Source organism: Syzygium oleosum, unplaced genomic scaffold (assembly GCF_021117445.2).
Source record: "Syzygium oleosum isolate NSW1041296 unplaced genomic scaffold, Sole_v2.1 Sole_v2.01, whole genome shotgun sequence".
Lineage (NCBI taxonomy): Eukaryota > Viridiplantae > Streptophyta > Magnoliopsida > Myrtales > Myrtaceae > Syzygium > Syzygium oleosum.
Window position 1 is genome coordinate 19203996 of NW_026607485.1, and position 11825 is coordinate 19215820.

Genomic DNA, 11825 nt, shown 5'->3' on the forward strand with positions numbered 1-11825 from the left:
CTCACCATCTAGCTTAGTTCATCCACTATTGTAACCCCTGGTAAGCTTTTGTTTTGACTGGCGCTTTCTGCTTGTCTAGTTTATTTGATTTATTTATTCTCCTTTTCTTTTCAATTGAACCAGCAATTGTTCCTACTCCTCCACTTGTCCGAACTGCTCCAATTCTTGACTCCACTATAGAAACCACTGTCGCTCTTAATCTGGCTGGACGCGAGACAGCTATGCCTGAGACAGGTACATGTCTTTCAAATATTACTTTGTTTTCAATTCTTATTTAACCCTGATATTGAGATATCATTCCGGTTTTATAGCATGTGGTCCATCGACAAGTGTCATGGTCCAACGGACCATTACTCCAGCCACTGTGGTCAATCCTTCCATAGCCTCACCGTCGACGTCCACTCTAATGCTCGTAGCCTCAACTTCCACGACTAATTCTATCGAGGCCTTATCATCGACACCTGTCTCATCAACTCCTTTGCCTGACCATCAGTCGGCCACTTCATCTGTCGCATATCTAGGCAAGGCAATGCACACCATAGACGAAGCTGAATTTATTTTGGCGTTTAATCCATACGACTTGTCGCCTCACTCTGGCCAATCAAAACTAGCTATAATCAAGAAGAAGATGGAGCTGATGCGCTTTTTGGACTTCTCCATAGGAGGACTTGCAAGGATGTCGTATGATGCTACAGCCTTGGAGCAATTCAAACTCCTCATCAATCGCCTTGGAAATGAAAATGTTGAAGTTGGGTCTATTCTTCCTTCAGCACTTAGGGAGTAACTCAAGACTTTCTCCCAGGAATTCCAGACTATGTTCAATAAATACCAACAACTCCTGGGCCAAGTACAAGAGATGGCTATTCCTGCAAAAATACATGAGGAGCCAGCTGACATTGTGAAGGAGGCTAGTGAGGAGGTAAATACCCGTCATGAGTCTCTTCGGGTTATTACAGACGAAATAGGTGTCCTTATCGAAAAAGAAAGACGTCTTGCTGCAGCCCTTGAAGAGACTCGTCGACGGCGGGAGATGAAGCTCCGTCAACAGGTAGAGGTCAAACAAGCATTGCACCATCACGTCGGCGTTTTGAAGGGCTTGAAACAAAAGGAGCATATGTGAGTGTTGAACCTTCAGTGGAACAGTGTTAGAGTAGAAACGCATGTATTTCTAAGATGAATATATTAGAATATCAATTACTCTTGCTCCAACGAGGGGTTCACGATTTTTTGTTTAGCAGACCTCCTTCTCCTCAATAAAATACTTTTTATTTTCCTTGGATGTCCACGTATGCCACGATTACTCATAACCAACTTTAATAATGGATCCCGAGCCTTGCGCCTTCGTTCATGTGCACGTTGCCAGTTAGTGGGCCTAACTCATCGACTAAATAGACTAGTATAAATACCTGGTAGCCGTAGTCGAGCTTCATCATTCGGCCCATCACAATGGCTAACTTTTCTTTTTCCCCAATCAATACTCAAGCTATCATTCGCTCGAATTGTTTTGAGAACCTTCGAAGTTTTGAACGACAAGGGCGCCTCTCCCTATTCTTTATGGATTATGATGCGGAAGCTTGTCATGTGACCCTAGGCCCGCATCTCAAATCAACACCTCCGCCATCCATCTTTACCGAGCATTTTCTACGTTATTATAAGGAGGTTCTTCCCATAAGTCAAACCCGACTTAGCATCTCGACTTGGGCGTCACCGAATTCTCGTTTCAACTCGTATCCATGCTATGACGAGCAATTCTCTCGGTGGTACCAAAGGATGAAACAAGAGATGTTAGTCATCTGGAAGGCGGCGAAAATAGAGAAGGCTTTGTCACTAAGCTGTCTTTCTATAGATCCTGTTGAATATGGGCTCATCGGAGCTCTTTGCTGTCTCTGGTCGCCATCAATGAATTGCTTTTTTTTTGCCCCCTGGTTCGGTAACCATCACTTTGCTCGATATGTGGTCACTGACGAGCCTATCACCTTTTGTGGAATTTATAATCAGAAGTCGTGGTCATGTCCAGATTTTTATGGTACTTCTTTCGTTGATCTCTCATTTCATGACTTCATCAAAGAGTTTAGCAAGCCAGACGGACCAATAACTTCTCAAGAACATGTTACATTCCTACTTTGTTGGCTTTGTCGATATATCTTTTGTACCACTTCCATATCATGTGGGCTTGTGGACATCGCATATGCCCTCACTCAGGGTATTGATATAGGGTTAGGTCGAATGGCCCTATTTGCTTTGTATAAAGGCCTTTCCGATGCACAATCTTCATTGTTTAGTGCATATCCTGACCCTTTCATTGGCCTGCTGTGGATATTGCATGGTTGGGTTCAATCATACTTCCCTCAATTGTTCACGTCTTATGGTTCTACACCTGTCGACTGGTATGATGCACATAAACAGCCTATGGAGACTGTTTTTGGCCCCTGGAAATTTTGTAGCATTTTCCTCCAGCCAATCGGAGGACTTTCGGTCTTGGAGTACTTCCTGGTGTTCTGCTTACCCTGAAGGACTTCATTTTTCATAGGTTCGGTGTAAATTTCGTATGTGACCCATCGACTGCTCAGTATGACACCTCAATATTTTGGGGAAGTGTCCTCATCTCCACCAATCTTCCACTGGAATTTACTTTTGGAGGAAGGTTTCCTATTGGTTTCGAGGCATACGATCCTCATTCCTGTGCCCTTCAATTTAGGTTGGTCCAAGGTATTCCCATGCCAATCGTCTACTCAGTGAACTTCCCTCTTTCTTTGTCTCTAAGGAACGATGCTCTATCGTGTTATAATGAGGTTGCTAAATATATCCTGGGACGGTTAAAGCTTGTCGACAATTTCAGCATCCCGTATGGTTCAATGTTATTTAATCAATGGTAGGATGACTACAAGGTCTTGATTTTTCCTGAAGACCTGGATTCAGCCTTGTTGAGGATAACTCTGCTCCCAATGGGATTATTACATCCTTTCAGAAGGTTTCCTATGTCCGATATGCCCTTATCTCCAAGCACGCCATCATTATCGTTCTCCGATATGGACGAATCAATGGACGAAATGAGCTCTACCATGGATCATCCCTCCCTTAAAACTTCTCAGGTTAACAGTATTCGAGTCATTGGAGGTAAACGTCCTTCGGTAGGCAGCTTTTTTCCTTCTGTTAATCATGATGAAATTCGTACGAAAGGAGCTCAACTTTGTAAGCTCTTAAAAGAAGGGTACGACGTTATTTGTGACCTCCCAGAGTTCGAAAGCAAAGTCAGATCCTTGCTTGACTATCTGACCAGTTTACCTTACCCCTTGCCTTGTCAAGCTCTAGACTTTGCTCTTCATGAATTTTCTGATTCATTGGATGTAACTGTGAAGGCTTTTAAGGCAGGGCTTTAATATGTCAATGCCATTGAGGACAAAGAGAGGGTCCTGAATCTCAAAGAAGAAGAGCTTGGTGAGGCCCGTAAGGTCTTTAAGGAATTTCACGTCAACGAAAGCATTTCTCTGTCGACGCTCTTTGATCAAAGCAAGGTCATTTTAGACCTTGAAGCAATTGTGAAGCAACTGAGCACTGAGGTGGGAGACAGCCAGGCCGAAAAGGACAAAATTCTGGAATCAAACTGTAATTGAGAAATCTAACTTCACAGCTTCATCCTAGGCCTTGAACAACATTTTATTTAATTTACATCTAGCACCATCTTTTCTTTCTTTTTCCGTGTCATTAATGCCGAGGATGGTACTGCTGTAAATATTTTTGTTGCTCGGCTTTTCCTTTTCCTTGAGTATTATCCGAATAATCATAGTCTGTGCCTGTTTTGATGACATGTGTAGTATTATTGACCAAACTATCCTTTCTTTATGCTCTCGAAAAGACGTCTGTGTATAACCCCCTGCACTTGCATTTAATGAATCAGTACGAAATGTAATCAATTTGTACCGGTGCAATTCAATTTTGCCGTCGCATGGATGTACGCCTGAGTAGTAATTGAATCTCATCAGTACGCGTGTAGGTCATCGAACGGCTGGGAGTGATTATCGGCACGTTTTTTCCTCAAATCTTGTTTCGTGACCTTCAAGAAATAAATGGCCATTACTCACAACGTTCCAATCCTTGTATCTTGGACTGATCAAACGGATACGAACGTGCCGTCCGAGATATTCGTGACGTCGGCTGATCTTCTCATACCAATTTGTGAAGAGTTGGGACTCCAGTCACGGGCTATAAAATAGTGGGTCTATTGGGATCAAGACTTCACCACTCGACTTTGAATTCTAAATCCCATTTTCATAGAAGTTTCCTTCTTTTACCCTGCCCAGCAATGATGGAATCCAGTGCCTCGTCACCAACCCTGAGCGCTTGCCAGTTCAAGGCCTTATGGAAGGAGTTTATCTCCATCCTGAGCCTGACCTACGCCGTCCTGGTCACCAAGCCCAAGGTGATAGCTAAGGTCGAGAAGCTGGTTTGTGAAGGGAAGCCTGAAAACCTGCCTTCCGATCACCCTTTCCTTGCTGACTACGAGGAATTCATGACCGTCTTCGAGCACAGGGTGTCCTTTTTCTGAGCCAATGGGAGGGCCATCAATGCATACTTCATTGCGGAACACATGTTCGAGAGCCTCAAGGAGGAGATCGAGCATGTTAATGTAGTGTACAACACACTCTCTGATGTGTAGGGCCAACTCCACTCCTCCCAAGAGCATCTCGACAAGTATCGGGAGTCAATTACTGAACGGATCCGGGGGGCGGAGAAGAGACTGAGGCGAGGAGTCCCTTGCCCAGAACAGGATGAAATCGAGATTGGACTCTCGATGGACTCCCGTTGTGAGGTTTTTGTCAACTCCACTTCTACATCCTTGGTCACCATGGCCGAGAAGTCAGATGAACTGGTGTGGTCCCATCTTGAGCTCATCCAACAGCTTGAGAAACGGCTATCGAACCTACAAGAAACGCTCTTCGACCTCGAAGAAGCCAAAGAACAGGCTGAGACGGAGAAATAGCGCCTGAAGGACCCGATGCAGCACTTCGTAGCTCGCTTTAGGGAACACAATGGTCTTGGCCTGGGGAAATAACAGCGGTTGGCGGGTCTGGGCTCGGAAGGAAGAAAAGAAGGAAGGAAAGACGAAGAAGAAGTGTTGACACCTAATTTTTAGCTCTTTTTTTTATATTTTTAAAAATTTCAAAATTAGGACTAGGAATCTTGGCCAAGCCTTGAAACCTATTTCTAAACCAAAATTTTTTTTTTAGCATTTTTCTGCATTTTTCCTTAATTTCTTTTAGTTAAAATAGGTGAGAAAATCAAGAAAAATAGCAAATGGAATCAGAAAATTCCATAAAAATAGTCATTAGTCTTATTTTAAATCCAATTTCATGAATACATCATCAATTTTGAAAAATCTCAATCGGGTATATGTTTTTCCCAAAATTGGGCAAAATTAAACCCGAATTGAACCAAAAATGCTATTAAATTTTCCTAGTCATTTTTAAGTCATAGTGTCTTCACAACAAATGATTCTGGGACCTTGAATTGCATAATGGTCGATCCAATTGCACAATTTGACATAAAAATAAAAAATCCCCAAAATTCGATTGAAAATTAAGAATTTTGAACCTAAATTGGGAATTGTGCCCAATATAAAATTGTCGAAATATGAGACCAGCATTTTTAGGGTTAATCAGATGTGGGTAATTCAATTTTGGTATCAATTTTGCCTAATCAGGTCATTAGGACATTAAATTGAACAAAACCCTATTAACCCGAATATAAAAATGAGAAAATATTGGACTTAATTATAATAAAAATTGGGGAAAATTATATATTTGGGGTTCGGAATATGATGAGGAATTCAATTTTGGGGTTAAATTTGGAAAATTGGGTTAAAATCGGGTCGAATTTGAGAATTTAGACCAACCCAGGTCCGTCGGGTCGACCGGGTCAACCCGACCCGACCCGAATTACCCATCTTCTTCATCCGACTTAGCCAAAACGTAATAAACCCAAGAAAAAAGCAATTCGCGCCCGAGACTTTGCCGACTTAGTATGGGAAATTTAGTACGTTTTAATCGATTTGGCCAGCTGGAAAATATCCAGCTGGCACTAGATATTCGATCCAACTGATCGGAAATCGTTGGAACGAACTTTGGGCGGGAAAAAACCAATCAACAAAAACGGGAAAAAAATTGAACATTGCAAGGAAGGTGTTCGACAGAAAGCCAGGGAGAGAGAGAGAGAGAGAGAGAGAGAGAGAGAGAGAGAGAGAGAGAAACAGGGAGAAAAAGCATGAAATCTAGAGAGAGAGAGAGGAGTGGAGATCCCCAGGTCGAGTGATCGGTGCCAGTCGATTGAACGGCGCCGGGGAATCGACCGTCTAGGGAGGATCTCCTCCTCTGTTGATCAGTGAAGAACTGGTCCGGAAGGCCTGAAACTTGAGCTCGGCCGGCGTATCCGGAGCCTTTCCGGTGATCCCAAGATCACCAACTTGAAGCCTGGGTGTCGAAGAAACTCTCCACAGCCGCAAATCAACTTAGAAACCTCTTTTGACTCTCCGACGAAGCAAGTAAATATCACTCACGGTCACTGTTTTTCTAGAATTTCTGGAATTGCGTTTAGTTCCAAAGTGAATGTTCATGCGATCTCGTTGATGATTTTAAGCATTTTTGTGTTAAAAACTTGTTTCTAATCACATTTGGTGTTGTCTCATTGCATTTGGGGTGTTAAACTTGCATAAACCGAGTCGGCCATGCATGAAAACCACTTCGCCGGAGCTCGGAGGTCCTCGCCGGAGCGTCACCGTGGCCATAGGCCAATCAAGTTAGCATTCCCTTACCTTGTGTGATGATTTGATACCTCTTTTGATCGAGATAGACGGTTAGGGCGCTCTGTATTGTGATTTAGAAGTTTGAATAGCTAGTTAAGAATAGTTTGCAAGTTAGGTTGTTTAGGTCGATTTTTCGTCGGCCGGCGAGGGTCCGGCGGCGAGTTGATTAGGCTGGGATGATAAGTGGTGATGTGAGGATGATAAAGAACCTAAAATCGACACCAAAATATCACCGGAATACCGCCGGAGAAAGGCTTGAAGTGGCGGTCTCGAAAACATTGAACTGGAAATAATGCCCACCAACTGTTTGTGAAAATGCCTAAATGAAAAAAAGGATAAAAACGGCGCCGTTTTGGCTTTAGTTTCGCCGGAGAAGACCGCCGGCGACGCCCGGTTCAGTCAGGCCGAACCGGGCCGGTCCGATTCGTCTCTCGGCGGGAATTTTTAAAAAAATTAAAAAATAGTAAAAAAACTCATAAAAAAATCAAAAATCAAAAAAATAAAAAAATCAGGAAAATATAAAAAATGTAGAAAATCGAATAAAAAAATAAAAAAAATCATAAAATCATAAAAATTCAAAAATTTTCAGAAAATTCATAAAAATTTAGAAAATTCATAAAATACAAATAAAAAATGTAAAAAACTTTGGAAAATCAATAAAAATTGAAAATTTTGAAAATTCATAAAAATTTTCGGAAAATCATAAAAAAATCAATTTTCGGTTTTAATAAAATTTCCAAAAAAAAAATCAAAAATTTTGAAAATTCACAATATGGTCCAAAAACATCGTGGCCAACCATAAAAAGTGAAATTTGAATTTTTGGAAGTGCCCAAGTGGCATTTTTAGAAAATTCCAAATTCAGGGATTATAACCCTTAAAAAACCCTAAAACCCTAAAAAATGTAAATCGTGAAATGAATAAGCTTCTAGAGCTTCATTAGGGTTTGGGTGTTTTGATTGATTTTCGTTTTTAGAGACCACTTAGGATTGATTGATTTGATTGACTTCAATTGTGTGTTTAATACTTGTTTGGTCTTTCCTGCGATTAGAACAGATAGGATTAGTGGGTAAGCCTCGAAAATTCGCATGACACGTTAGACATCATATCGTTCTTAGGTACCAAAAGGGCGTTAGGGATCTCAATTTGGGATCAATAACGTAATCAAGTCCCCGTACTCAGAATCTCTGGTTCGTAGAATCGTAGTATTTCTCCCGTACCTCGATTAGGTTTCTAGTCTACCTACCAATAATGACTAGTGGCGAATCCAAAATCACAAACCTAGACTAAATAAGAAATTATCTTCCACTGTCACGTGAGGTATGGTCTGGGAGAGACCCTTATAAGGAAATACCTCCTTAGCGCGCAAATCCCGAAAACCTAAAGAAAAAGAAAGCGCGGCGCGACAGGCTTGGCAACTCCACTGGGGATAATGAACCTTTTCTAAGTGGACTTAGGCCTAGATAGAACGATATGCTTGTGTTTTGTGCTTGCAAGGATCCTAGGTACATCCCGCTAATGATAGTGTTAAATGGTTTTGCAGGCGGGTGTTATAAGGGGTGTTGTCTTTGCTAACCCTTGTTTTGCAGGATGGTGTTGGGATTGAATGTGTTTTGAATGAATTTTAGAAGTGTTGTTTGGTCATTAATTGCTATGCATGTCTTTAAATTGCTTTAGCACTACACCATTAGCACACACCACCCGTGGCCCAACCCCGGCTACATTTAGGATTACCCTTAGGAGGTATGTGTTTAGGCGAAACTATGGGCCGATTGCTTATGGGATCGTTTAAATACAATGCCAATCACCAAGGTGGAACAATATTCCATTACTTTAGGCCGATTGCCTATTGGAATGGAATCCCTTGTCCATTAAGGTGATGACCTTGAACCTTTAGTATATCCTACCCTTTTAGATGTCAAAACTTCACTAGTTGCATTTGTTTGTCTTTGTGGTTGGTATACCTAAAACCAAACCAAAATATCATGGTAAGCAAGTATCGTTCCATTCCATTCTTTTACAATTATGCATGTTAGTTGGCACATTCTTAAAAAAATACCTAAATGACATTCAATGCTTGGTCTAAATGCCTTTTCATTTTAGAATGCATGATTAAGGTATCATACTCCATTTGACCATTCTTTCGTTTTTTAGATGAAATGTATAGGTCCATGGTGGATTTTTCCATGTAAGTCAAATGCTTATTTGTTCATTTCCATGTATTCGAAGTTGTAAACCATAGTTTAGGACTTTATGGTCTAAATAGAGTATGACATAATAGGCATTTACATCACACATTGAATTTGTCCATAATTTCAACTATATACTCTTTTAAGATTTACACGGATTCAAAATGACATTTGCATTACTTTCGAGGCATGCAAGCGTATTTTACCTCCGTTTTATCCCAAAAGGACATATGATTGAAATGGAGGCATTAAAATTGATTCGCAATCCATGGTGATTAATGACAAATCTTTTTGCATGATTAGGCTCAATGGGAAAACTAGACATCCAAGTAATTCCCATTCCTCGAAAGGAACTTGTTGCTTGGTGGAAAGGCTTGTCCAAGGACAACCAAACTTATGTCCAAGAAAGGCTTGGATACCTTCTCGAGCTTATGCATGTGGAACATCAAGTCAGCTTAGTCCAAGCTTTGGCGCATTTTTGGGAGGTTTCCACCGCCACATTCCATCTTGGAGAGCATGAATTGGTACCAACATTAGAAGAATATCAAGCCGCCATTGGAATTAATTCTAAATCTAGGGTCGTAGAGCCACCCGTTGGACTTAATCCTATGAGCATTTTAGCCGAATTCCTCAACCTCAAAACTTCCAAAATCGAAAAGTTAATCAAATCAAACACAGGTAGATTTCCATTATCCTTCCTAGTACACAACTTTTCAAAACTTCCTAGGGAAATGGAAAACACTTCAGCTCGAGTATTCATTCTAGCTTTCTTCAATTTTGTTCTATTTCCCGTGTCTAGAACGGGATTAGACCCTTTAGTAGCTGTGATCGCAAGACAAGCATGTCTTAAATGGGATTTCTCTAATATGCTTCTTGCCTAAACCGTCATTTCCTTAAACACATACCAAAATCATGGGAATGGTATCTTTCAAGCTTCTACTGGTCTTTTGTCATTATGGTTCATTTCACATATTCGACCATGGTGTCGTTTCATGAACATTCGCGAAATTTGTTCGGCGATAAATCCAATCGAACGATATATTTGTCTCCAAAGTAAATTACCCAAACAATCTTTCTTAGATTGGACCAATTTCATTAGAGCCTTAACTCCTGATCAAATCCAATGGCGGATCAATTGGCCAAGATCAATAAGGTGAAGATCACGAGTCGAGAGGGAAATGCGGTACCATTGCTTGGTTTGAGTGGAGGGGCAGCTTATTGCCCTCTAAGGGTTATTAGACAATTTGGGATACTTCAGCAAGTACCACCGGTATGGAATCCTGAAGAGTTCGCCTTTGACATCCCAAGTGGGATTATACCCGAAGAGGAGAAGAATGTCCTTCGAGCCAAAATTCACAAGATCATCTTATCTTTGGATCACCCACTCGAACAAATAATCGAGTGGCCAAAAAGCTTGGAAGAAGACATGAAGATTTGCATGTCCTCTAAAGAATACATCAATTGGATAGAAAATAAGCGTCCAATTGATGTCGAGCCATATGTCCCTTTGAGCATGGTACCGGATCCTATGGATGAGTATGTCCTAGAATACATTGTTCCAAGCATGCCTGGAGTGGAACCCTACGTCCCTGAAGAGGTTGTGATCGATGTGGAAGAATGGGAGTTTCGAGCCAAGGAATGGAAAGAATACCAAAAGGCGGAAGCTATCTTAGCTAGCAAAAAGCCTAGGATTGGATGATTTAGATTCCCGTTTGAGTTTAAAATCATGATGTCAAACAATTTCAAATTTTGTATGCAATGATGGATTGATCATTTTCTAAACATGCATAGATAATTTCAGAACACGATTTCAAAACATAAAGGAATCACTTTGAATTGTATGATTCCTTGAGAAAGACACTGATAAAGAATTTTATACAAGGCTAAGACTTGTATGGAATTTCTTATCTTTGACAATTTCATGAGATCATACAATTAAAAGGACATAGGGTTTTATGATCATTTTACTATGCTGATATCGGGTCTTTTTGGCGAATCAGGTTGTTTAGCAACGGAAGGTAAAAGATCTCGGACTCGCCTACAAGTTAGAATGGCAAAAGAAGAAACCCGTGCTCGACTAGTTGAAGTTGAGAATCAAATGACCCAAATGGTTGCAATGATGGCAGAAATGAAGGCCTTTATTCTCGCATCTCGAGGATCTTATCCCACTACTCCAAATGTGGGAGCTTCAAACGCTACCGAAACACCAATTGAAGACCCAGTCAGAAACAAAGAATCGGTTCAAGAAAATCCTCCAAAAACTACACCTGAGGTAGTGAATTTGGAAGAGGATGATTAAATCAAAAGGGCATCCAAAACAAAGGATGAAGAAGAGGCCAAGAGATTGGCCAAAATTGAAGAATGCTTAGCAAGTCAAGGCTATGAGCTTCAAAGGTTCGACAAGTTCTCATTGTACGCAAAGGTGGTCGTTTCAGAAAACTATAAGGAACCGGAGTTCATGAGCAAGTATGATGACACTGGTCGTCCCAAAAGCCATTTGAAGTATTATCTCTGTAAGATGGCAAGATATTCGGACAACACGCCACTTCTTATTAGCACATTTCAAGATAGTTTGAGAGGGGCAGCCCTTGCATGGTATACAGCCCTCGACATAGAAGACTTCACTGAATGGGATCATTTGGCGGGAGAATTTCTTCGCCAATACAAGTTCAATGTTGAAGTGCTCCCAACCAGAGAGGATCTCGTCAGAACCGAGAAACGAAGGAATGAAGGGTTCAGAGCCTATGCTCAGAGATGGAAAGCTGTTGCCTCACAAGTAAAGCCTGCCATAAGTGAAGACGAGCTCATTGAGCTCTTTCTAAAATTATTGCCAACTGAG